The sequence below is a fragment of the Ovis aries genome, chromosome 3, assembly GCF_016772045.2.
Source record: "Ovis aries strain OAR_USU_Benz2616 breed Rambouillet chromosome 3, ARS-UI_Ramb_v3.0, whole genome shotgun sequence".
Taxonomy (NCBI): Eukaryota; Metazoa; Chordata; class Mammalia; order Artiodactyla; family Bovidae; genus Ovis; species Ovis aries.
In genome coordinates, this window is record NC_056056.1 from 139,067,772 (window position 1) to 139,094,107 (window position 26,336).

At 39.9% G+C, this 26,336-nt stretch overlaps 1 long non-coding RNA gene across 1 annotated transcript; it reads left to right on the forward strand.

Annotated features, from left to right (window-relative positions):
- The first annotated feature begins 10,281 nt into the window (after positions 1-10,281).
- On the forward strand, positions 10,282-24,723 carry LOC105611709 (uncharacterized). Its single transcript, XR_001039151.4, has 2 exons — positions 10,282-23,219; positions 23,958-24,723. It is a non-coding gene; the product is annotated as an uncharacterized LOC105611709 (long non-coding RNA).
- Positions 24,724-26,336: the final 1,613 nt, after the last annotated feature.

A 26,336-nucleotide genomic window follows, 5' to 3' on the forward strand; every position in this document is an offset into this window, starting at 1 on the left:
ATATTTCAATTCAACCCCCCCCCCTCCCCCGTTAGCATTCTAGCTTGCTTGGCAGGTTTATCCAGACTCTTGCAGCTTCGCATATGATTGTTCACAGCCTCCCAACTGTGAGAGGCATGGGAAGCCTAAAACATAGAGCCTTTCAAAGAGTTAAAAGTTATTAGAGTAGTGCTGGTGTAAGATTTCATTATTGGGCCAATGCTTGTTGCTAAGTTCCCATATCTCTTATCCACTGGGCACCTGGGAGTGCACTAGTTAACATAGTTGGAATGTAAGAAAAATAACTGTAGCCTTGAAATTAACCACATCAGACTTTTGAGCTAATTGGTTCTTTCTTGTAATTCACTGCACCTTTGCTCTGTGAGAAATGTAACTCTGTTTAGCATTTTTTGAGGCTGACATAGATTAGAAATATAAAGAAAAAACATTTCAAGGGAAAATAAGTTTTCTGGCTGAGCAGCCTTTATAAAAAGAGGGTCATAAAATGTCCACAGTCCTCCAAGGCCAGAAGATAATGTACACAATATTGTTTATGGGAAAAGTATGCAGAAAAAATCCTGGTTTTGATAAAGACAAAACAGATGTAATGTTCAGGCTGACTCTGTATGACTTTGCATCTTTCATTTCCCTCTATGTACAAGTTAAGGTATAAAAGTCCCTTTTGAAAATAAAGTAATGGGCCTCACTCACTGAAGCTTGGTCACCCCGTGTTCTTTTCTTTCTTTCTCTCTTTTACTCTGCCTCTTTTCTCTCCTCCTATTTTCCTATCTGCAAAAATCTTTCTTGCAGTTCCGTTCAGTTCAGTCTCTCAGTCGTGTCCGACTCTTTGCAAAAACATGAATTGCAGCATGCCAGGCCTCCCTGTCCATCACGATCTCTCAGAGTTCACTCAGACTCATGTTCATTGAGTCAGTGATGCCATCCAGCCATCTCATCCTCTGTTGTCCACTTCTCCTCCTGCCCCCAATCCCTCCCAGCACCAAAGTCTTTTCCAATGAGTCAACTCTTCGCATGAGGTGGCCAAAGTACTGGAGTTTCAGCTTTAGCATCATTCCTTCCAAAGAAATCCCAGGGCTGATCTCCTTCAGAATGGACTGGTTGGATCTCCTTGCAGTCCAAGGGACTCTCAAGAGTCTTCTCCAACACCACACTTCAAAAGCATCAATTCTTTGGTGCTCAGCCTTCTTCACAGTCCAACTCTCACATCCATACATGACTACTGGAAAAACCACAGCCTTGACTAGTTGGACCTTAGTCAGCAAAGTAATGTCTCTGCTTTTCAATATGCTCTCTAGGTTGGTCATACTTTTCTTCCAAGGAGTAAGCGTCTTTTAATTTCATGGCTGCAGTCACCATTGTTTCTTTATCTCTCTCTAAATAATTTTCTTCGCTGACGCCGTTTCTCCTTCGGATTCCCTTGGATCTTGTGGGGGCTGGACCCAGGCAACTGTGGGGAGGAATCCCTTAGAAGAAATGGAGTGGCCATCATGGTCAACAAAAGAGTCCAAAATGCAGTACTTGGATGCAGTCTCAAAAACAACAGAATGATCTCTGTTCGTTTCCAAGGCAAACCATTCGATATCACAGTAATCCAAGTCTATGCCCCAATCAGTAACACTGAAGAAGCTGAAGTTGAATGGTTCTATGAAGACCTACAAGACCTTTTAGAACTAACACCCCAAAAAGATGTCCTTTTCATTATAGGGGACTGGAATGCAAAAGTAGGAAGTCAAGAAACACCTGGAGTAACAGGCATATTTGGCTTTGGAATACAGAATGAAGCAGGGCAAAGACTAATAGAATTTTATCAAGAGAACACACTGGTCATAGCAAACACCCTCTTCCAACAACACAAGAGAAGACTCTACACATGGACATCACCAGATGGTCAACACTGAAATCAGATTGATTATATTCTTTGCAGCTAAAGATGGAGAAGCTCTATACAGTCTGCGAAAACAAGAGCGTGAGCTGACTATGGCTCAGATCATGAACTCCTTATTGCCAAATTCAGACTTATTGAAGAAAGTAGGGAAAACCACTAGACCATTCAGGTATGACCTAAATCAAATCCCTTATGATTATACAGTGGAAGTGAGAAATAGATTTAAGGGCCTAGATCTGATAGATAGAGTGCCTGATGAACTATGGAATGAGGTTGGTGACATTGTACAGGAGACAGGGATCAAGACCATCCCCATGGAAAAGCAAAAAAGCAAAATGGCTGTCTGGGGAGGCCTTACAAATAGCTGTGAAAAGAAGAGAGGCGAAAAGCAAAGGAGAAAAGGAAAGATATAAGCATCTGAATGAAGAGTTCCAAAGAATAGCAAGGAGAGATAACAAAGCCTTCCTCAGTGATCAATGCAAAGAAATAGAGGAAAACAACAGAATGGGAAAGACTAGAGATCTCTTCAAGAAAATTAGAGATACCAAGGGAATGTTTCATGCAAAGATGGGCTTGATATGGGACAGAAATAGTATGGACCTAACACAAGCAGAAGATGTTAACAAGAGGTGGCAGGAATACACAGAAGAACTGTACAAAAAAGATTTTCATGACCAAGATAATCACAATGGTGTGATCACTCACCTAGAGCCAGACATCCTGGAATGTGAAGTCAAGTGGGCTTTAGGAAGCATCACTACGAACAAAGCTAGTGGAGGTGATGGAATTCCAGTGGAGCTATTTCAAATCCTGAAAGATGATGCTGTGAAAGTGCTGCACTCAAGATATCAGCAAATTTGGAAAACTCAGCAGTGGCCACAGGACTGGAAAAGGTCAGTTTTCATTCCAATCCCAAAGAAAGGCAATGCCAAAGAATGCTCAAACTACCGCACCATTGCACTCATCTCACACGCTAGTAAAATAATGCTCAAAATTCTTCAACCCAGTCTTCAGCAATACGTGAACCATGAACTTCCAGATGTTCCAGCTGATTTTAGAAAATGCAGAGGAACCAGAGATCAAATTGCCAACATCTGCTGGATCATCGGAAAAGCAAGAGAGTTCCAGAAAAACATCTATTTCTGCTTTATTGACTATGCCAAAGCCTTTGACTATGTGGATCACAAGAAACTGTGGGAAATTCTGAGAGAGATGGGAATACCAGACCACTTGACCTGCCTATTGAGAAACCTATATGCAGGTCAGGAAGCAACAGTTAGAACTGGACATGGAACAACAGATTGTTTCCAAATAGGAAAGGGAGTACATCAAGGCTGTATATTGTCACTCTGTTTATTTAACTTATATGCAGAGTACATCATGAGAAATGCTGGACTGGAAGAAGCACAAGCTGGAATCAAGATTGCTGGGAGATATATCAATAACCTCAGATATGCAGACGACACCACCTTTATGGCAGAAAGTGAAGAGGAACTAAAAAGCCTCTTGATGAAAGTGAAAGTGGAGAGTGAAAAATTCGGCCTAAAGCTGAACATTCAGAAAACGAAGATCATGGCCTCTGGTCCCATCACTTCATGGCAAATAGATGGGGAAACAGTGGAAACAGTGTCAGACTTTATTTTTTTGGGCTCCAAAACCACTGCAGATGGTGATTGCAGCCATGAAATTAAAAGACACTTACTCCTTGGAATAAAAGTTATGACCAACCTAGAGAGCATACTCAAAAGCAGAGACATTACTTTGCCAACAAAGGTCCGTCTAGTCAAGGCTATGGTTTTTCCAGTGGTCATGTGTGGATGTGAGAATTTGACTGTGAAGAAGGCTGAGCACCGAAGAATTGATGATTTTGAACTGTGGTGTTGGAGAAGACTCTTGAGAGTCCCTTGGACTGCAAGGAGATCCTACCAGTTCATTCTGAAGGAGATCAGCCCTGGGATTTCTTTGGAAGGAATGATGCTAAAGCTGAAACTCCAGTACTTTGGCCACCTCATGTGAAGAGTTGGCTCATTGGAAAAGACTCTGATGCTGGGAGGGATTGGGGGCAGGAGGAGAAGGTGATGACAGAGGATGAGATGGCTGAATGGCATCACCGACCAATGCCGGTGAGTTTGAGTGAACTCCAGGAGATTCTGACGGACAGGGAGGCCTGGCTTGCTGCTATTTTGGAGTTGCAAAGAGCTCGACATGACTGAGTGACTGAACTGAACTGAACTGAAGTAGAAAAAAGAATTGTACACAGAAAATTATGACACTAATGAAAGAAATTGAAGACAACATAAACAGATGGAGAGATATTCTGTGTTCCTGGGTAGGAAGAATCTATATTTTGAAAATGACCATAGTACCAAATGAAATCTACGGATTCAGTGGGATCCCTATCAAATTACCAGTGGCATTTTTTACAGAACAAGAACAAAAAGTTTCACAATTCATTTGGAAACACAAAAGGCCCCAAATAGCCAAAACAGTCTTGAGAAAGAAGAATGGAGCTGAAGGAATCAACCTTCCTGACTTCAGATTATACTACAAAGCTACAGTCATCAAGACAGTATTGTAATGGCACAAAAACAGAAGTATAGATCATTGGAATAAAATAGAAAGCCCAGAAATAAACCCATGAACCTATGGGTACCTTATTTTTGACAAAGCAGGCAAGAATATACAATGGCGCAAAGAGAGCCTTTTCAACAAATGGTGCTGGGAAAATCAGACAGTGACATGTAAAAGAATGAAGTTAGAACACTTTCTAACACCATACACAAAGATAACCTCAAAATGGATAAAGATCTAAATGTAAGACCTGAAACTATGAAACTCTTAGAGGAAAATATAGGCAGAACACTCGATGACATAAATCAAAGCAAGATCCTTTATGACCCAACTCCTAGAGTAATGGAAATAAAAACAAAAATAAACAAGTGGGACCTGATTAAACTTAAAAGCTTTTGCACAGCAAAGGAAACTATAAGCAAGGTGAAAAGACAACCCTCGGAATGCGAGAAAATAAGCACGTGAAACAACTGACAAAGGATTAATTTCCAAAATATATAAGCAGCTCATACAACTCAATACCAGAAGAACAGACAACCTAATTAAAAAGTGGGAAAAAGACCCAAACAGACATTTCTCCAAAGAAGACTTACAGTTGGCTAAGAAACACATGAAAAGATGTTCAACATTGCTCATTATTAGAGAACTGCAAATCAAAACTACAATGAGATATCATGAATAGCCCTCATCAAAAAGTCTATGAACAATAAATGCTGAAGAGGGTGTGGAGAAAAGGAAACACTCTTGCACTGTTGGTGGGAATGTAAATTGATACAGCTGCTATGGAAGAAGGTATGGAGATTCCTTAAAAAACTAGGAATAAAACCACCATATGACCCAGCAATCCCACTCCTAGGCATATACCCTGAGGAAACCAAAATTGAAAAGGACTCATGTATCCTATTGTTCATTGCAGCACAGTTTACAATAGCTAAAACATGGAAGCAACCTAGATGTCCATCAACAGATGAATGGATAAAGAAGTTGTGGGCATCAGTCAGTCAGTTCAGTCGCTCAGCCACATCTGACTCTGCGACCCCATGAATCTCAGCACGCCAGGCCTCCCTGTGCATCACCATCTCCCGGAGTTCACTCAGACTCACGTCCATCGAGTCAGTGATGCCATCCAGCCATCTCATCCTCACACATCATTATTTACAACTTTCTTGTTCAAAATAAAATATTTGTCTTAATTTTCTGCAAATGAATGCTCATACCTTACATTCAGAGATGTTTAGCACTTTTTTTTGATAAATCAGATTCCCAACACAAATAGGCATGAATATATCTGAACTTAAAAAAAAGAAAACCACAACTCCCTAGTATTTTAATATGACAGGTTCTGTATAGAGAACAGATCTAAAGTCAGCTTGATTTCTATTATGCTTTTCTTTGTTTGAGCACTTGCGAAATGTGTTTTTCCCTCCCCTTTATCCTTGTATTCTGTATTTTCCACAGGGTATGCCCAAATAAGGGACCTCTTTCACCTGAGTTTGTTTAGAATGTGGTTAGTGACAGAGATGTTTAGAATTATTGTCTGGTTCCTTAAAATCACCTGTCTATAGTCTTTGTTTTGGGTGGTGGGTGGTATGTTGTGGTTTTGTTGCTAAGTCATGTTAGTGCACCGAAAACAGAGTAGCCCCAGCTTACTGCAACTGGAGAAAGTCCCCACACAGCAATGAAGACCCAGTGCAGCCAAAAATAAATTAATTAATCAATTTTTTAAAATCTTGCAAATATTTATTTCAAAAAAACACATAAACCCCCCTTAAAGCACAGAACGAGTCACTGTAACTTATAAAGGCGTGACCAAAGTGTGGGAAAAATACATATACACTCAGGAGCAAATGCCAAGTCTTGAATACTATAGTCATGGCTTAATATAAAATACTATTAAGGCTTTGTTCACCATCTTCTAGAAGTCTCCTTCTCTTCCCACCTCAAACAAACAAAACCAACAAACAATTATGTTACCATTCACAGCCTATCATATCAAAGAGGAAGAACAAATATTACACTGAAATATTTGTTCAAGCTTTGGCTTAAATGGAACTCAGAACCGGGAGCCCTCTTTGCCATTAATATCAAAGGTTTACAGCAAAAAGGGTAAATGATAATTAAACTGATCAGTGCAGAAAAGAATGATTAAACAGAATGGTATTTAAGCAAAAAAGAATATTGTTTCAGAACCAGTTACATGAACTGAAGCTCCCTTGGGTGACATTTTTGGTGTAATGATTTTAAGCTTCCTGTTAAACACTGTGCACTTTGGGGATTCAATTTGCCTGTGGTAATCAGCTGATAGAAACCCATACTAATGGCCTTTTCAGCTTCTTTTATATTGGTTCCAAAACATGATACTGGATATAGCTGAACTTTTCCAAAGGGCTGGGTCATCAAACCGATTTTCTTTTTAGATGCAGTGAGTTCAATTTTGGGGGAAGTTTAGAATAAAATTCACAGAAATGACAGGGATTTTTATGTCAAAAGGACAGTAATTGGATTGTATTCCTTGGAGTGTGTAACTCTACACTATCTGGTGAGGGTTGTGTTTAATTCATGATAGAGTCATAGTTCCTTCATTCAAGACATTGTAGTCAGTTGATTTCTGAGAGGAGATAAGCACATACTGTGGGGCACATGTGAAGGTTGGGGGCTTTTGAGTCTTAGAAAATGGTTCTTTTTAAAACATTGATTTCTGGCTTTCCTGGGCCTTGCTGCTCTGTTTGGGTTAGTTGCAGTATGTGGGGGCCTCTCACTGTGGTGGCTTCTCTTGCCGTGGAGCCCAGGCTCTAGGCGTGGGGGCTTCAGTAGCTGCAGCACTTGGGCTTCAGTAGCTGTGTCTCTTGGGCTCCAGAGCACGGGCGCAGTAGTTGCGGTGCACAGGCTTAGCTGCTCCATGGCATGTGGGTTCTTTCTGGATCAAGGATTGAATCTGTGTCCCCTGCATTAGCAGGCAGATTCTTATCCACTGCACCATCAGGGAAGTGCAGAAGATGGTTCTTGATTTGTGCTGATGTGTTTTGGTCAAAAATAGTGAGGGAATCTAAAATTACATTAAAGCTGTCCCTTTCAAGAATTTTGAGAAGTCAACGAAAATAAATTACATTATTTTAATGATTTTACACCAAAAAAATTTCACTGCCCACCTCCTAGACAGTTTGAGAAACTGCTTTATCAAACTTTGCTTCCCATCTTGGGTAAAGATGGTTTTTTAATTTTTTAAAAAATTGAACACTGTCCATCTTGAAATATCCCACAAATCTGAACATTACAAAAAATTCCTTTTGCTTTACTGTCTGATTTAGAAAGTATATAGTGAAGGAGATATGTCCTGCCACTCACAGCCTAAATACTAGGATAAGTACACAAAACTCATATTTGGTTCATGGGGTATATCTCTGGAACAGTGAAAGATGTACTTCTTCTTTAAAAAAAAAAAAAAGGCAATAAAAGGCTTAGATAGTCCAGGCCAAATAGGAGATAGATAGGATTTAAAAATAGCTCCTGACGGTGCTGGGTACTCAGTGGGAAATAATATTGATTGATGGTAACCATCCTTTGCTAGAATCTGTATAGTAAAAGAAATCTTTTAGGAAAATACTTGAAATTTAAACTAAAAGCTACGTGGTAGAGATTCCTGTGATTACCATTCTTAAAGAACACTTGTAATTTCATTTCAAATTCTGCTTGTAAGGGCCTAGAATTCACTATTGTTATTATTCAAAACCCAACATTAAGTTTGAAAATCTAAAAAGCCTAAGAATTTCTAAGCTGGGTAAAGAGAGATTTCATACAATATTTAATGGCTACAGCGCCAGAGAAAAATTTAAAATGTAATAGAGGAGGAGTGAGAGAGAAGACTGAAAGTGTGATTTGAGGCATACTGCAAGAGTTCATTTAATGCTAAGCTCTGCAGTACAAACTCATTCTTATGTACCAAGGGTAGCCATCAAAGATTTGCAATGAACAAAAGAGGAATGGGGTGGGAACAGTATTTTAGGAAGACAAATCTGGCCTCAGAGACCTGAAATCCTTAATTTCAGTGCTAGATTTAATTTAGGCATGGAAAGCAATTGATCTACTATGCATTATAAATCCAAGTTGCTGTTTCATCTCTTCCAGCCCTCTAGGGATCCTTACTGTTTCCATATGCAAAATTCATTCCCATGCTAGTACCCATTTCTTGACAGTTATTCCTTGGAAGGCATTATTGTTTTATTTGCAAATTCGACCATATCTTTAGCTTTGTTTAAGCCTCACTTGGCATGACTGCAGCCATGAAATTAAAAGACGCTTACTCCTTGGAAGAAAAGTTATGACCAATCTAGACAGCATATTAAAAAGCAGAGACATTACTTTGCCAATAAAGGTCCATCTAGTCAAAGCTATGTTTTTTCTAGTAATCATGTATGGTTGCAAGAGTTGGACTATAAAGAGAGCTGAGCTCCAAAGAATTAATGCTTTTAAACTGTGGTGTTGGAGAAGACTCTTGAAAGTCCCTTGGACAGAAAAGAGATCCAACCAGTCCATCCTAAAGGAAATCAGTCCTGAATATTCATTGGTAGAACTGATGCTGAAGCTGAAACTCCAATACTTTGGCCACCTGATGCAAAGAACTGACTCATTGGAAAAGACCCTGATGATGGAAAAGACCGAAGGTGGAAGGAGAAGGGGACAACAGAGGATGAGATGTTTGGATGGCATCACCAATTCAATGCACATGAGTTTGAGTAAACTCTGGGAGTTGGTGATGGATGGGGAGGCCTGGCGTACTGCAGTCCATGAGGTCACAAAGAGTCAGATACAACTGAGTGACTGAACTGAACTGAAGCCTCACTTCCTCCTCCTAGGAGTTTCTCTACCCCTTAAATGCACTTTCCACAAAACTCCAATACTTCTTAGCTGCGTCATTCCCACAATGATGCATGTTATCACAAACTACCTTGTGGTGTGGCCTTCTGCACCTCTGAAATCAGCTGACTACAATATCCTTGAGTGAGGGGAATATGACTTATGTGAACTGAAGAAAGCCCTCTTCCTCCACTATTAAATTATATACCACCCTAGCTTGGTAGGTACAACATGCATTACTATTGATGATCCCACTCTCTATCCTTATCTCATATCTTATGAGTCTCTTCACTTTAGTCAAAAATTAGAGGTAAGAATTTCAGTCTTTATAGTTCAGTTTTTATGTTCCATGCTATTTGCAACCAAGTGGATGTAATTTTTCCTGAGGAGGATTATAATTCAATATAAGGGAAAAATGGCAACATTATTTTGCAGTTTTTACCATCAAGAGATGGAGTCTATTTCTCCATGCTTTGAATCTTGGTTTGGTCATATGATTTGTTTTGGCCAACAGGACATTAGCAAGCATGGCATAAGCAGAGGCTTGACAAATGCTTGTTCACCAGGAGTCGTCCTCTGTCTTGCTGTTTTTGGAACCCAGCTACCATGTGAAAAAGCCCAGAGTAGCCTCCTGGACACTGGAGACATGTGACCCAGCTACTCTGTTGTCCCAGCCAACTACCAGATATGCAAGTGAGCCATCAAGCACCAGCTAGCCCCCAGCTGGTCCACCACATAAGCGACAGCAACCACATGAGTGAGCCTAGGTAAGACCAGTGCAGAAACAAGTCCAACCTGAATACCGACTTACAGAATTTTGAACTAATACATAATTATTTTTAAGCCTCTATGTTTGGAAATGTTTTGTTATATACTACAAAATCAAACTGATTTTGTATATAATAAAATCAAGATATTAAAAATCTCATTTTCATGCATATTTGACAGAAAGCCTACTGTGCCTTAGGGGCTTCCCAGGTGGCGCTAGTGGTAAGGAACCCATCTGCCAATGCAGGAGACATAAGAGACTCAGGTTCAATCCCTGAATGAGGAAGATCCCCTGGAGGAGGACATGGCAACCCACTCCAGTATTCTTGCCTCGAAAATCTCATGGACAGAGGAGTCTGATGGTCTACAGTTCATGGGGTCACGGAGAGCCAGACACAACTGAAGCAACTAAGCACACACGCAGGCGCTGTGCTCTAAGGAAGAACGTTCTACACAACTTCTATAGAACATTTCAGGCAAGAATTAAGAAGAATTGTTCTTCCTGGCTGAATCTAGGGAAAACAAACAAACAAGAATCACACCAGCAAGTTCATTAAGTTAAATAAACTGCATCCACTTATGGAAAGGCAGGAACAGCTTCTTTCCTCCTTTTCTAGAAAACAACAGAGATAAAAGTCAGTGATGTACAAGAAAAGGACAGGTTTACAACTTCCTGCTCAGCTAATATGATTCTTTCTTCACAGATTTCTTTTTGATTGCTTAAGTGCTTCAACACACAATGACATGAACAGAACCAACACAGTCCAGGAACTAAGTCAATATCTCTTCACGGATAAACTTTTAAAATTCTGCCTGTGATTCTATGAGGAGAAAACAGCTCTGATGCTCATGCTACAGATGAATAAACTGGATTTAAATGGCTGAAATAACTTGCCCAGGTGAATATTTAAATGGTAAACCTGCAATTTGAGTCCAGGCAGCCAGATTCTTAACCAAGGGTCTACATCCTTTTTTTTTTTTTTAATCTCAGTTTTATTTATGTATTTATTTACACTTTACAATATTGTATTGGTTTTGCCATACATCAACATGAATCTGCCACGGGTATACACATGTTCCCCATCCTGAACCCCCCTTCCATCTCCCTCCCCATTCCATCCCTCTAGGTCATCCCAGTGCAACAGCCTCGAGTACCCTGTATCATGCATCAAACCTGGACTGGAAATTCATTTCGCATGTGATAATTTACATGTTTCAATGCCATTCTCCCTGATCCTGCCCTCACCCTCTCCCACAGAGTCCAAAAGACTGTTCTGTACATCTGTGTCTCTTTCGCTGTTTTGCATACAGGGTTATCATTACCATCTTTCTAAATTCCATATATATATGCATTAGTATACTGTATTGGTGTTTTTCTTTCTGGCTTACTTCACTCTGTATAATAGGCTCCAGTTTCATCCACCTCATCAGAACTGATTCAAATGTATTCTTTTTAATGGCTGAGTAATACTCCATTGTGTATATGTACACAGCTTTCTTATCCATTCATCTGCTGATAGACATCTAGGTTGCTTCCATGTCCTGGCTATTATAAACAGTGCTGCAATGAACATTGGGGTACACGCATCTCTTTCAATTCTGGTTTCCTTGGTGTGTATGCCCAGCAGTGGGATTGCTGGGTCATAAAGCAGTTCTATTTCCAGTTTTTTAAGGAATCTCCACACTGTTCTCCATAGTGGCTGTACTAGTTTGCATTCCCACCAGCAGTGAAAGAGGGTTCCCTTTCCTCCACACTCTCTCCAGCATTTATTGCTTGTAGATTTTTGGATAGCTGCCATTCTGACTGATGTGAAATTGTACCTCATTGTGGTTTTGATTTGCATTTCTCTGATAATGAATGATGTTGAGCATCTTTTCATGTGTTTGTTAGCCATCTGTATGTCTTCTTTGGAGAAATATCTGTTTAGTCCTTTGGCCCACTTTTTGATTGGGTTGTTTATCTTTCTGGAACTGAGCTGCAGGAGTTGCTTGTATATTTTTGAGATTAATTCTTTGTCCGTTGCTTCATTTGCTATTATTTTCTCCCACTCTAAAGGCTGTCTTTTCACCTTGCTTATAGTTTCCTTTGTTGTGCAGAAGCTTTTAGTTTTAATTAGGTCGCATTTGTTTACTTTTGCTTTTATTTCCAGAATTCTGGGAGGTGGGTCATAGAGGATCCTGCTGCGGTTTATATCGGAGAGTGTTTTGCCTATATTTTCCTCTAGGAGTTTTATAGTTTCTGGTCTTACGTTTAGATCTTTAATCCCTTTTGAGTTCATTTTTGTGAATGGTGTTAGAAAATGTTCTAGTTTCATTCCTTTACAACTGGTTGACCAGTTTTCCCTACACCACTTGTTAAAGAGATTGTCTTTTCTCTATTGTATATTCTTGCCTCCTTTTTCAAAGATAAGGTGTCTATAGGTGCGTGGATTTATCTTTGGGCTTTCTATTTTGTTCCATTGGTCTATACTTCTGTCTTTGATGACTGTGGCTTTGTAGTACAGACTGAAGTCAGGCAGGTTGATTCCTCCAGTTCCATTCTTCTTTCTCAAGATTGCTTTGGCTATTCAAGGTATTTTGTATTTCCATACAAATTGTGAAAATATTTGTCTCTAGTTCTCTGAAAAATTCCATTGGTAGCTTGATAGGGATTGCATTGAATCTATAGATTACTTTGGGTAGTATACTCATTTTCACTATATTGATTCTTCTGATCCATAAACATGGTATGTTTCTCCATCTATTAGTGTCCTCTTTGATTTCTTTCACCAGTGTTTATAGTTTTCTATATATAGGTATTTTGTTTCTTTAGGTAGATATATTCCTAAATATTTTATTCTTTTCATTGCAATGGTGAATGGAATTGTTTCCTTAATTTCTCTGTTTTCTCATTGTTAGTGTATAGGAATGCAAGGGATTTCTGTGTGTTGATTTTATATCCTGCAACTTTACTATATTCATTGATTAGCTCTAGTAATTTTCTGGTGTAGTCTTTAGGGTTCTCTATGTAGAGGATCATGTCATCTGCAAATAGTGAGAGTTTTACTTCTTCTTTTCCAATTTGGATTCCTTTTATTTCTTTTTCTGTTCTGATTGCTGTGGCCAAAACTTCCAGAACTATGTTGAATAGTAGCGGTGAAAGTGGGCACCCTTGTCTTGTTCCTGACTTTAGGGGAAATGCTTTCAATTTTTCACCATTGAGGATAATGTTTGCTGTGGGTTTGTCATATATAGCTTTTATTATATTGAGGTATGTTCCTTCTATTCCTGCTTTCTGGAGAGTTGTTATCATAAATGGATGTTGAATTTTGTCAGAGGCTTTCTCTGCATCTCTTGAGATAATCATATGGTTTTTATTTTTCAATTTGTTAATGTAGTGTATTACATTGATTGATTTGTGGATATTGAAGAATCCTTGCATCCCTGGGATAAAGCCCACTTGGTCATGGTGTATGATCTTTTTAATATGTTGTTGGATTCTGATTGCTAGGATTTTGTTAAGGATTTTTGCATCTATGTTCATCAGTGATATTGGCCTGTAGTTTTCTTTTTTTGTGGCATCTTTGTCAGGTTTTGGTATTAAGGTGATAGTGGCCTCATAGAATGAGTTTAGAAGTTTACCTTCCTCTGCTATTTTCTGGAAGAGTTTGAGTAAGATAGGTGTTACCTCTTCTTATTTTTGGTAGAATTCAGCTGTGAAGCCATCTGGTCCTGGAGTTTTGTTTGCTGGAAGATTTCTGATTACAGTTTCAATTTCTGTGCTTGTGATGCATCTGTTAAGATTTTTTATTTCTTCCTGGTTCAGTTTTGGAAAGTTGTAATTTTCTAAGAATGTGTCCATTTCTTCCAACTTGTCCATTTTATTTGCATATAGTTGCTGATAATAGTCTCTTATGATCCTTGGTACTTCTGTGTTGTCTGTTGTGATCTCTTCATTTTCACTTCTAATTTTGTTGATTTGATTTTTCTCCCTTTGTTTCTTGATGAGTCTGGCTAATGGTTTGTCAATTTTATTTATCTTCTCAAAGAACAAGCTTTTAGCTTTGTTGATTTTTGCTATGGTCTCTTTTGTTTCTTTTGCATTTATTTCTGCCCTAATTCTTGAGATTTCTTTCCTTCTACTAACCCTGGAATTCATCATTTCTTCCTTTTCTAGTTGCTTTAGGTGTAGAGTTATGTTATTTATTTGACTTTTTTCTTATTTCTTGAGGTAAGTCTGTATTGCTATGAACCTTCCCCTTCGCACTGCTTTTACATTGTCCCACAGGTTTTGGGTTGTTGTGTTTTCATTTTCATTCATTTCCATGCATATTTTAATTTCTGTTTTGATTTCTTCTGTGATTTGTTGGTTATTCAGCAGCGTATTGTTCAGCCTCCATATGTAGAGGTTTTTAATATTTTTTCTCCTGTAATTGACATCTAATCTTATTGCATTGTGGTCAGAAAAGATGCTTGGAATGATTTCATTTTTTTTTGAATTTACCAAGGCTAGATTTATGGCCCAGGATTTGATCTATCCTGAAGAAGATTCCGTGTGCACTTGAGAAAAGGTGAAATTCATTGTTTTGGGGTGAAACGTCCTATAGGTATCAATTAGGTCTAACTGGTCTATTGTATCATTTAGAGTTTGTGTTTTCTTGTTAATTTTCCATTTAGTTGATTTACCCATAGGTGTGAGTGGGGTATTAAAGTCTCCCACTATTATTGTGTTATTGTTAATTTCCCCTTTCATACTTGTTAGCGTTTGTCTTATTTTATTTTTTTATTTTTTTAATTTTAAAATCTTTAATTCTTACATGTGTTCCCAAACATGAACCCCCCTCCCACCTCCCTCCCCGTAACATCTCTCTGGGTCATCCCCATGCACCAGCCCCAAGCATGCTGTATCCTGCGTCAGACATAGACTGGCGATTCAATTCTTACATGATAGTATACATGTTACAATGCCATTCTCCCAAATCATCCCACCCTCTCCCTCTCCCTCTGAGTCCAAAAGTCCATTATACACATCTGTGTCTTTTTTCCTGTCTTGCATACAGGGTCGTCATTGCCATCTTCCTAAATTCCATATATATGTGTTAGTATACTGTATTGGTGATTTTCTTTCTGGCTTACTTCACTCTGTATAATCGGCTCCAGTTTCATCCATCTCATCAGAACTGATTCAAATGAATTCTTTTTAATGGCTGAGTAGTACTCCATTGTGTATATGTACCACAGCTTTCTTATCCATTCATCTGCTGATGGACATCTAGGTTGTTTCCATGTCCTGGCTATTATAAACAGTGCTGCGATGAACATTGGGGTACATGTGTCTCTTTCAATTCTGGTTTCCTCAGTGTGTATGCCCAGCAGAGGGATTGCTGGGTCATAAGGTAGTTCTATTTGCAATTTTGTAAGGAATCTCCACACTGTTCTCCATAGTGGCTGTACTAGTTTGCATTCCCACCAACAGTGTAGGAGGGTTCCCTTTTCTCCACACCCTCTCCGGCATTTATTGCTTGCAGATTTTTGGATCACAGCCATTCTGACTGGTGTGAAGTGGTACCTCATTGTGGTCTTGATTTGCATTTCTCTAATAATGATGTTGAGCATCTTTTCATGTGTTTGTTAGCCATCCGTATGTCTTCTTTGGAGAAATGTCTATTTAGTTCTTTGGCGCATTTTTTGATTGGGTCGTTTATTTTTCTGGAATTGAGCTGCAGGAGCTGCTTGTATATTTTTGAGATTAGTTGTTTGTCAGTTGCTTCATTTGCTATTATTTTCTCCCATTCAGAAGGCTGTCTTTTCACCTTGCTTATATTTTCCTTTGTTGTGCAGAAGCTTTTAATTTTAATTAGATCCCATTTGTTTATTTTTGCTTTTTTTCCAGAATTCTGGGAGGTGGATCATAGAGGATCCTGCAGCATTTGTCTTATATATTGTAGTGCTCCTATGTTGGGTGCATATATATTTATAATTGTTATATCTTCTTCTTGGATTGATCTTTTGATCATCATGTAGTATTCATCTTTGTCTCTTTTCACAGCATTTGTTTTAAAGTCTATTTTATCTGATCTGAGTATTGCTACTCCTGCTTTCTTTTGGTCTCTATTTGCATAGAATATCTTTTTCCAGCCCTTCACTTTCATTCTGTATGTGTCCCTTGTTTTGAGGTGGGTCTCTTGTAGACAACATATATAGGGGTCTTGTTTTTGTATACATTCAGCCAGTCTTTAGCTTTTGGTTGGGGTATTCAACCCATTTACATTTAAGGTAATTATTGATAAGTATGATCCCATTGCCATTTACTTTATTGTTTTGGGTTCGAGTTTATACACCCTTTTGTGTTTCCTGTCTAGAGAAGATCCTTTAGCATTTGTTGGAGAGCTGGTTTGCTGGAGCTGAATTCTCTCAGCTTTTACTTGTCTGCAAAGCTTTTGATTTCTCCTTCATATTTGAATGAGATCCTTGCTGGGTACAGTAATCTGGGCTGCAGATTATTTTCTTTCATCACCTTAAGTATGTCCTGCCGTTCCCTCCTGGCTTGAAGAGTTTCTATTGAAAGATGAATCCCCTTGTGTGTTATTTGTTGTTTTTCCCTTGCTGCTTTTAATATTTGTTCTTTGTGTTTGATCTTTGTTAATTTGATTAATGTGTGTCTTGTGGTGTTTTGCCTTGGGTTTATCTTATTTGGGACTCTCTGGGTTTCTTGGACTTGGGTGATTATTTCCTTCCCCATTTTAGGGAAGTTTTCAACTATTATCTCCTCAAGTATTTTCTCATGGTCTTTCTTTTTGTCTTCTTCTTCTGGGACTCCTATGATTCGAATGTTGGGGCGTTTAACACTGTCCCAGAGGTCTCTGAGGTTGTCCTCATTTCTTTTAATTCTTTTTTCTTTTTTTCCTCTCTGTTTCATTTATTTAAACAATTCTATCTTCTACCTCACTTATCCTATCTTCTGCCTCCATTATTCTACTGTTGGTTCCCTCCAGAGTGTTTTTGATCTCATTTATTGCATTATTCATTATATATTGACTTTTTTATTTTTTTTCTAGGTCCATGTTAAACCTTTCTTGCATCTTCTTGATCCTTGTCTACAGGCTATTTATCTGTAACTCCAATTCGTTTTCAAGATTTTGGTTCCTTGCTGTGGGTGGAGTTGCACAGGTGGCTTGTCAATGTTTCCTGGTTAGGGAAGCTTGTGTTGGTGTTCTGGTGGGTGGACTTGATTTCTTCTGTCTGGAGTGCAATGAAGTGTCCAGTAATGAGTTTTTCGCTCTCCTCTTTCACTTCCATCAAGAGGCTTTTTAGTTCCTCTTCACTTTCTGCCATAAGGGTGGTGTCATCTGCATATCTGAGGTTATTGATATTTCTCCTGGCAATCTTGATTTCAGCTTGTGTTTCTTCCAGTCCAGTGTTTCTCATGATATACTCTGCCTATAAGTTAAATAAGCAGGGTGACAATATACAGGCTTGACGTACTCCTTTTCCTATTTGGAACCAATATCTGTTGTTCCATGTCCATTTCTAACTGTTGCTTCCTGACCTGCATACAGATTTCTCAAGAGGCAGGTTAGGTGGTCTGGTATTCCCATCTCTTTCAGAATTTTCCACAGTTTATTATGATCCACACAATCAAAGGCTTTGGCATAGTCAATAAAGCAGAAATAGATGTTTTTCTGGAACTCTCTTGCTTTTTCCATGATCCAGCAGATGTTGTCAATTTGATCTCTGGTTCCTCTGCCTTTTCTAAGACCAGCTTGAACATCAGGAAGTTCATGGTTCATGTATTGCTGAAGCCTGGCTTGGAGAATTTTGAGCATTACTTTACTAGCATGTGAGATGAGTGCAATTGTGCAGTAGTTTGAGCATTCTTTGGCATTGCCTTTCTTTGGAATTGGAATGAAAACTGACCTTTTCCAGTCCTGTGGCCACTGCTGAGTTTTCCAAATTTGCTGGCATATTGAGTGCAACACTTTCACAGCATCATCTTTTAGGATTTGAAACAGCTCAACTAGAATTCCATCACCTTCACTAGCTTTGTTCGTAGGGATGCTTTCCAAGGCCCATTTGACTTCACATTCCAGGATGTCTGGCTCTAGATGAGTGATCACACCATCATGATTATCTGGGTCATGAAGATCTTTTTTGTACAGTTCTTCCGTGTATTCTTGTCACCTTTTGTTAATATCTTCTGCTTCTGTTAGGTCCAGACCATTTCTGTCCTTTATCAAGCCCATCTTTGCAAGAAATGTTCCCTTGGTATCTCTAATTTTCTTGAAGAGATCTCTAGTCTTTCCCATTCTGTTGTTTTCCTCTATTTCTTTGCATTGATCACTGAAGAAGGCTTTCTTATCTCTTCTTGCTATTAGATTCTCAAAAATACAAAAATTTTTTTTAAAAAGTCACAAAAAGTATAAAATACATATATATGAAATTTGCTGTAAAAAATAGGGCTTTTTTTTGCAAGGTAATAGTAGGTTATAAAAATGAAAATTAAAGGAGTAATATGGGACTTAAAAGTGAAAAAAATTTTTAATTAAAAATGATAATAGTAAAAATATATCTAGGACTTTCTCTGGAGCTGTTGTGGACAGTGTGGGGTCAGTTCATTTTCAGATAGTTCCTTGGTCCAGCTTGTACTTCTCAAGCCCCCTTCCTATATAGTCGGTGCTAACTACAGGGTTTTAATCTATTGCACCTGTCACTTCCAAAGTGGTTCCCTCTGTTTATTTTAGCTTCTTCTGTTTGCTGATCTCTTCAGTGTCCAATTTCTGCCCTGACACAAGGGGTGTGGTGGTGAGCACTTTTTTTTTTTTTAAGGCTTGCTTGTTCAGTTGTGCTGTGGGGAGGGAGGAACACTGCAAACAAATATCACTGGCGTGTGCTCACAGTGATTCAGCCACACTGGGTTTGCCCCCACTCACAGCGTGTGTGCTTTCCCAGTCTACACTGCTCAGGCTCTAGGTTGCTCTGCTGGGAACTGTCTGATGTTGGCCCTGGGTTGCATGCACTCCCCAGGTCTAAGTCACTCAGGTTCAGGTTCTCAGGTACTCCACAAAGGCATAGAATTGGTTGTGCCCGTCCCAGTTCTGAGCAGCTCAGGTGACCAAGTGCTTGGCGAGCACGGTTGTACCCAGTTGAAGGTTGCGACTTATCGCCTCCCCCATCCCAGCCACTTGGTTTTCTGGGTGTACAACGGGCACGCCTTCTCAGGTGTGTTGTGTGTCTCTTCTGGGAGCTGATCTCTGGCTGTGACCCTCCTGCCGGATCTCGACCACCCAGAATCCCAAGAAGTCTTGGTTAGCAACGAAGTCTGCTTGTAGACTTGGTATAGGATGCCTCTCTGGGGCCGCAATTGCCCTCTTCTGGCTCTGGTTGCCCTCACCTGCCCGTCCGGCGGGGGATAGGCTGGTCCGCAGCTGGATAGTTCTGCTCAGTCCTTTGTTCTGTGAGCAGGCCTGGTGGTGTCTTAGGTTAGGGCTTTTCTTAGGATAGCTATATCACAGTCTGGGTTGCTATCTCAAGCTAGTTCCCTCAGATTGCCCTTGGGGCATTCAGGCCCAGTCCTTACTCTAAGCAATGCAGCCCGCGCCTCCCTGTCTAGTCCCCGCTTGCTAGTGGTGGATGCAGGCATCTGTGCTGCTTCTCCGCTGGGAGTTACTGTTTGGCATGTAATCTGTGGGTTTTAATTATTTATTTATTTTTCTTCCCAGTTATTTTGCCCTTTGAGATTCCAAGGCTCACCACAGACCCACCAGAGAGAGTGTTTCCTGGTGTTTGGAAACTTCTCTCTTTCTTAAGACTCCCTTCCCGGGATGGATCTCCATCCCTACCTCTTTTGTCTCTCTTTTTATCTTTTATATTTTGTCCTACTTCCTTTAGAGGACAATGGGCTGCCTTTCTGGGTGCCTGATGTGCTCTGCCAGCATTCAGAAGATGTTTTGTGGAATTTGCTCGGCGTTCAAATGTTCTTTTGATGAATTTTTGGGGGAGAAAGTGGTCTCCCTGTCCTATTCCTCCACCATCTTAGGACCGCCTCCTCTATACTCTTGACTAAGCTGCTATACTGATTCCCAAATAAAGAGCTAAAACAAAACAATCTGTAAGCACTGCTTTATATTTTAGTATCCTATTTTGGAGGATGAAAAGGGATAGCTTTGCTCTTATTTTGTATGTCATTTGTAGGCTTTGAAGCTCAAAAGAAAAGGTGTAATTATTAGGCTACTTTCATGTTGAATTCATTCATATTCTGCTTTCTACTATTTAAAATAATTTTCCATTGTTTTTGGTCTTTATGTGTAGGATTTTAGCCATAGCAGGGAATGATGTGTTTACAGTAATGAAACCTTGGTTAATACCAGAATATGATCCCTGAGTTGGGAAGATACCCTGGAGAATGGAATGGCAACCCACTCCACTATTCTTGCCTGGAAAATTCCACAGACAGAGGAGTCTGGTGGGTTATAGTCCATAGAGTTGCAGAGTCAGACATGACTGAGCACGCATGCACAAACACACGTGAAAGATAAAGGTCCCTTCTCTTCAGAAGAATTATAGTAGGATCCCAAAGCATGAGATTATGAAAGTTTCTAGATCCATACAACACCCACAGAGACCCGAGCACCGCAGAGCCCACTTTTCTGCATATTGTAATGTGTTATACAAATGTACAAAATGTTCACTGTTTTTTGCTAAATCAATTCTTTAGAAACAGACACAATAGAAAAAAAAGTGACAACACTAGGCCATAAAGCTAACAGAGGTTGAATTTCATTACTTATTCTGTTATGAGCTTCTGTCTTAGAGCAAAGCATCCTGGGAATATTTTAGACTCTTCCGACAACTTGATGACAGCCTTACAGCCTAACAAGTCTATTTACATAACAAGCTGCATACTTAAGTCACTTGTAGAGCACTGTGTAGTGTTATAAGACAGAAAGACATTCACATATTTTCACCATGTCATTTAAAATTTCTGAGCCTCAGTTTCCTTCTCTGTAAAATGAGCATCATAAGACTGTTGTGAGATAAAGATAAATGTATATGAAGATGCTGCTATAAGAATCTGTGCATTCATTAGTTTTACATTCATTTTATGTGAAAAACATGTACCAAGATTTTAATTCAACATAGTAGATTCAAAACCTCTTGGCCAGTGATCCCCAAAAGGTCTCATTACTATTTGTTTCCAACCAAATTGGAAGGATATAAACATTCCATCCTCAACAAATTTCCTCTGTCCTTACAGAGTTTTCCTTGTCCCTCTCTCCCTTTCTCTACCCTATCTTTTCAAAGATTCTTCAGCAACTACAGTCATGTATCCAGCCATCATTAATATTTTATTACCACAAATAGTGCTCTGTAACTGTTTCCCATGACCTTTCTTTTCCCTTGTTTGGAGAAGTGTGCTGAAAGATGAGTCACTCCCTGGCCTAATTCATGAAAAGATGATGGTTTTCTCAGAAACTGGAATAGAGAACAGTCCTTGCTTAAACTGCTATCTGTATTTAAGATCAGAATGCTCCTTTTAAGTTACAAAGAATGTGTTGCTATTAATACAGATTCTCTGTGTATTGATTGAAGCAAGCTCCCATAATACAATGCTTAAAGTCTGATAATGTGCTACTGGTTAAAAAGATTCTCAAGGATAAGCTGACCTAAAATGATCAAGTTTGTTAGCACACAAACGAGAAGATATGGGGAATCTGGAAAGGTCATTTATGCTGGCTCCATCTTTCAGCGAGACCCTCTGAAATCTCTTTCTCTCATCACAGTAGAAACACTGAGGTGTCAGTAGTGATAAGGATTTTACTGAGGACTGGACCGAGGAGATAAAACCAGTCAATCCTAAAGGAAATCAGTCTTGAATAATCATTGGAAGGATTAATACTGAAGCTGAAGCTCCAGTACTTTGGCCACCTGATGGGAAGAAATGACTCATTTGAAAAGACCCTGATGCTGGGAAAGATTGAAGACAGGAGGAGAAGGGGACAACAGAGGATGAGATGGTTGGATGGCATCACTGACTCTATGGACATGAGTTTGAACAAGCTCCAGGGTTGGTGATGGCCAGGGAAGCCTGGGGTGCTGCAATCCATGGGGTCCCAAAGAGTCAGACACCACTGAGCAACTGAACTGAACTGGACCTTTTACCAGCCCCCTTGTCCACTTTTCAGTCTTCCTCACTGCTCCCAGAGGTGGGGAGAGTTATTTTTTACAGGGTTGCAGTCTACAGAGTTAATGAGCTGGTAAGAGACTGAGTTGGGACTAAACCTGGCACTGTCTGACTTTAAAGCTCTGCAGTGCCTCTTTGACATAACCTCCCAAAACTCCTTTCCTTGTGGGAGGACCGCTCTCTGCTCTTTTACTGGGCTAATCTTGGCCCAAACTGTATGCCTTCTTCAGCACTCTCGTCCTTTCCTCTCTTCACTTCTCCCCCTTGCTCCCTCACCGGCCAGATCTCTCCAGTACCAGTCTCCTTCCGGTGTCATGACCATGTGAGGTTGTTTACTGAACCCAGGTAGGCTTGTACTTCCTGGGTCCTGGCAGGAAGGGGAGCAGTGCTCTTTAACTGCCCTCCTAGAGACTAACTCCTTCATGGTGATAAAACTCACTAAAGGTGAACAGAGGCTCAATATCATTCTTGGGGTTGTTTGGAGTTTTCACTAGGAGGTAGAATAGTGGCAGAGTTAAAGCAGTGGAACCTGTGGTGGAGCTGGGACAGAACATTTGGGAGAGGAATTGTTCTAGCATTAAGTTAGAGGGAGCAGCAGCCGCTTTGACAAGGGAATTAGTGTGCTGCAATCAATTGGTGATGCCTGCTTTAGCCAAGGGTGCAGGATGACAGAACTGTATATTTCTGACTCCAGTGAAGACCAGGCTTGGAAGAGGTGAACCCCAAGACATGTTTGGTGAGTGGTGAGTTCATTTGGAGGTTTCCTGCTTAAGGAGAATTTCTGCTATTGTGAACTCTGTCTTTTGTCCAAATTCCTTTCCCTGCCCCATTTCCATTTCGACATAGAACGTGCACAGATCTGAGAGCCTGGGTCACCCTGAGAGGGAGAAAGGCATTTCACCACTGCATCCAGTCATCCTTGTAACAGAGTATAAAGAACATTGGTGGGTGACAGATGCTGAGGCGGCTGTGAAGAAGCCTGTGAGTAGGACTAAGGCGTATAAGCCTAGCACTCTGTTAGGGTTCAAAGCATTAGGGCCCGGGTGGGGGGGCGGGGAGGAGGACAGAAGATCCACTACTGTAGAATGTCAGTGGACACTTAGTGCTCACGGTGCTGTTTCCGGGTGGGTGAACTGTCATCTTCTCATAGCCCCTGCATGGGGGGGCAGAGTCTGGAGATGTGTGCAGTCTGCCCCTGGAGGTAAACGGCCTTGGGGATGATTCAGACCTTATCTATCTCCCTCTCATTTTCTTTTCTGCCCCCCCCCCTTTCTTAGCTCCATGGCAGGGAGGTGACAAAGACCTTTTGAGCTGGAAGGTCTTTATTCTTTCTTTAATATTCATTTCTAATTGATTGATGACTGGTTGACAACATTGGTTTCATTTCTGTCATATATCAACACGCATTAACCCCAGGTGTACATATGTCCCATTCCTCTTGAATCTCCCTCCCACCTCCCACCCGTTTTTACTCCTCGAGGTTATTACAGAGCCTCAGTTTGAGTTGCCTGAGTCATACAGCAAGTTCCCACCGGCTATCGGTTTACATATATTAGTACATCACCTCTCAGTCCAGTTTCACATGCTGCTTAAAGCATTATTTCTTAAAATAAGGAGAAACAGCCATTTCCCATCCTTTTCCCAGGTATGCCTAAATTTGTGGGTTTATTTTTTTCTGAACCTGTCAGTAGAGTTCAATTATATGACTGTCTTTTTCAGATATATAAAAAATGGAGCTTTCTCTGATTCAAGACAGCTCTCTACAGCAACAAAAGCAGGAAAGTAAACATGAGGAATGAAAAAGAAAACGAATGGAGAAATTATATCTTTGTCAGAAGGTTCCCCATTTCTAGAGCATCAGCATAGAAAGATTTCACCTGTGTCTAGAGTGGAAGCAAACTCGTCGATGCCTCTTTTTAATTTTTTTTTAAGAGAATGTATTTTCTAAGTCCTTAAGTTACACAGTATTTCTGAAGACAGCTGTGAAATATTTGAGGTACAAATATAAGCATGAGAGAAAACAGCGAAACAATGATCCTTCTGCTGAAGCCTCTTGAGATGCAGATAATATTTTCTTTTTCCTCAAGATTATTTCTCAAGATAAATCCATTTCGGTTGCAACACAAGAGAGAGAGAGAATAATTCAGATGAACTCAAGCTGAGGAGAAAATTAGACATTAAAAACTTCTGTTATTCTTTCTTCCTAAAATAGAGTGATAGATACACAATCCCTTATGGAATATGTGATGGAGAGAGAATGGAGTTGGGAAGAGTGAAGCCTAATATAATCCAATATCCAGTTATCAGTAAAGGAGAATTATAAAACTGAGTTCATAGAGCGCTTAAATATTTAAGATTCAATGAACCAAGGATGCTAGAAACAAAGCCCTAAAGTCTAGGGAGGAGTTTGGATATATTTTGTCCAATTATTGCTTTTACAGATGTAATAGGTTAATCCTCCACCTAATAAAAATTAAAAATGTTATGTGCGTGTATGCATGCTAAGTTGCGTCAGTCATGTCCGACTCTCTGTGACCCTATGGAGTGTAGCCCACTGGATTCCCCTGTCCTTGGGATTCTCTAGGCAAGAATACTGGAGTCGGTTGCCATGTCCTCCTCCAGGGAATCTTCACAACCTAGGGATCAAATTTGTGTCTTTTACGTATCCTGCATTGGCAGGTGGAATTTTTACCACTAGCGCCACCTGGGAAGCAGAGGTTAAGTTCTTGTCCTACCACCCACATCCTCTGTGCTCAGCATAGGAAAAGTTTTGTGTATATTCTTTTGTTACCTGGAGAAAATATATATTATTGTTTTGGTAAGCATATTTTTTAAAAGAACAAATGGCAAATTCTATATGTGTAGTTGTGCAACTTTTTTCCCCTTTAACAGTACAATATGTCCAACACTATTTCAGATAGTACATATTTCAAATTGCAGGCATACGTCTCAGCTATTTTTATTTTCTAACTGAGGCATACTATACCACAGTGAAGGTAGGCTTAGGTTATTTGACCATTGCCCTACTGAAGGACATTTATAGTGTTTCCAATTTTACTCTCAGGTATCTTGAATATGCTTTCTCGGTCATATGTGAAAATTGTTACTTTAGGGAAGATAGTAAAAAATTTACTGGGACATAAGACATGCACCATTTAGAATTCTGTTAGATAGAAGGGCTTCCCTGGTGGCTCAGTGGTAAAGAATCTGCCTGCCAGTAAAGGAGACAAGGGTTCAATTCCTGGTCCGGGAGGATCCTACATGCTGTGGAGCTGCTAAACCCGTGTGCCACATCTACTGAGCCCACAGGCTGCAACTACTGAAGCCTGTGCCCCCAAGAGCCCGTGACCGCAACGAGAGAAGCCGTAGAATTGAGAAGCCAGGGCACCTCAACTAGAGAGTAGTTCCCTCTCTCAGTAACTAGAGAAAAATCTGTGCAGCAATGAAGACCCAGCACAGCCAGCCAAAATACATGAATAAATAAATTCTGTTAGCTAGAGATCAGAGTACATATTTACCTACACTCTACTACTTACAGTTGATATCATCAAACGTAATTTTTTGTCAGTCTGATGGGTTAAAAATGGTATTTCATTGTTTTTATTTTCTTGATCTTTAATGGAATTGAGCATTGTTTTTCCGGTGCCTGATGCCCTGTTTGTATTTTGCTTCTGTGAATTGCCTGTTGCATTTTGGCGGTGGGGGCGGGGAGGGGGGAGGGGAGGGAAAGGCGAGTCTGGTGTTTTTACAATGGATTGCTTGTACTCCCATTTTTAGACATTTTTCCTTTTGTATTCCAGAAAGCAATCTTTTATCTTCACATATGTTGAAGTATCTTTCTCCTAGTACACCATTAAAAAAAATCTTTTTCTTCATGGTATAATTTGTCATATAAAGGTTTTAATCTTGAAGTACCTAAGGTGAAAGAGGAGAGTGAAAAAGCTGGCTTAAAACTCAACATTCAAAAAATGAAGATCATGGCACCCAGTCCTATCATTTCATGGCAAATAGATGGGGGAAATGTGGAAGCAGTGTCAGATTTCATTTTCTTGGGCTCCAAAATCTTTGGGTACAGAGACTACAGCCATGAAATTAAAA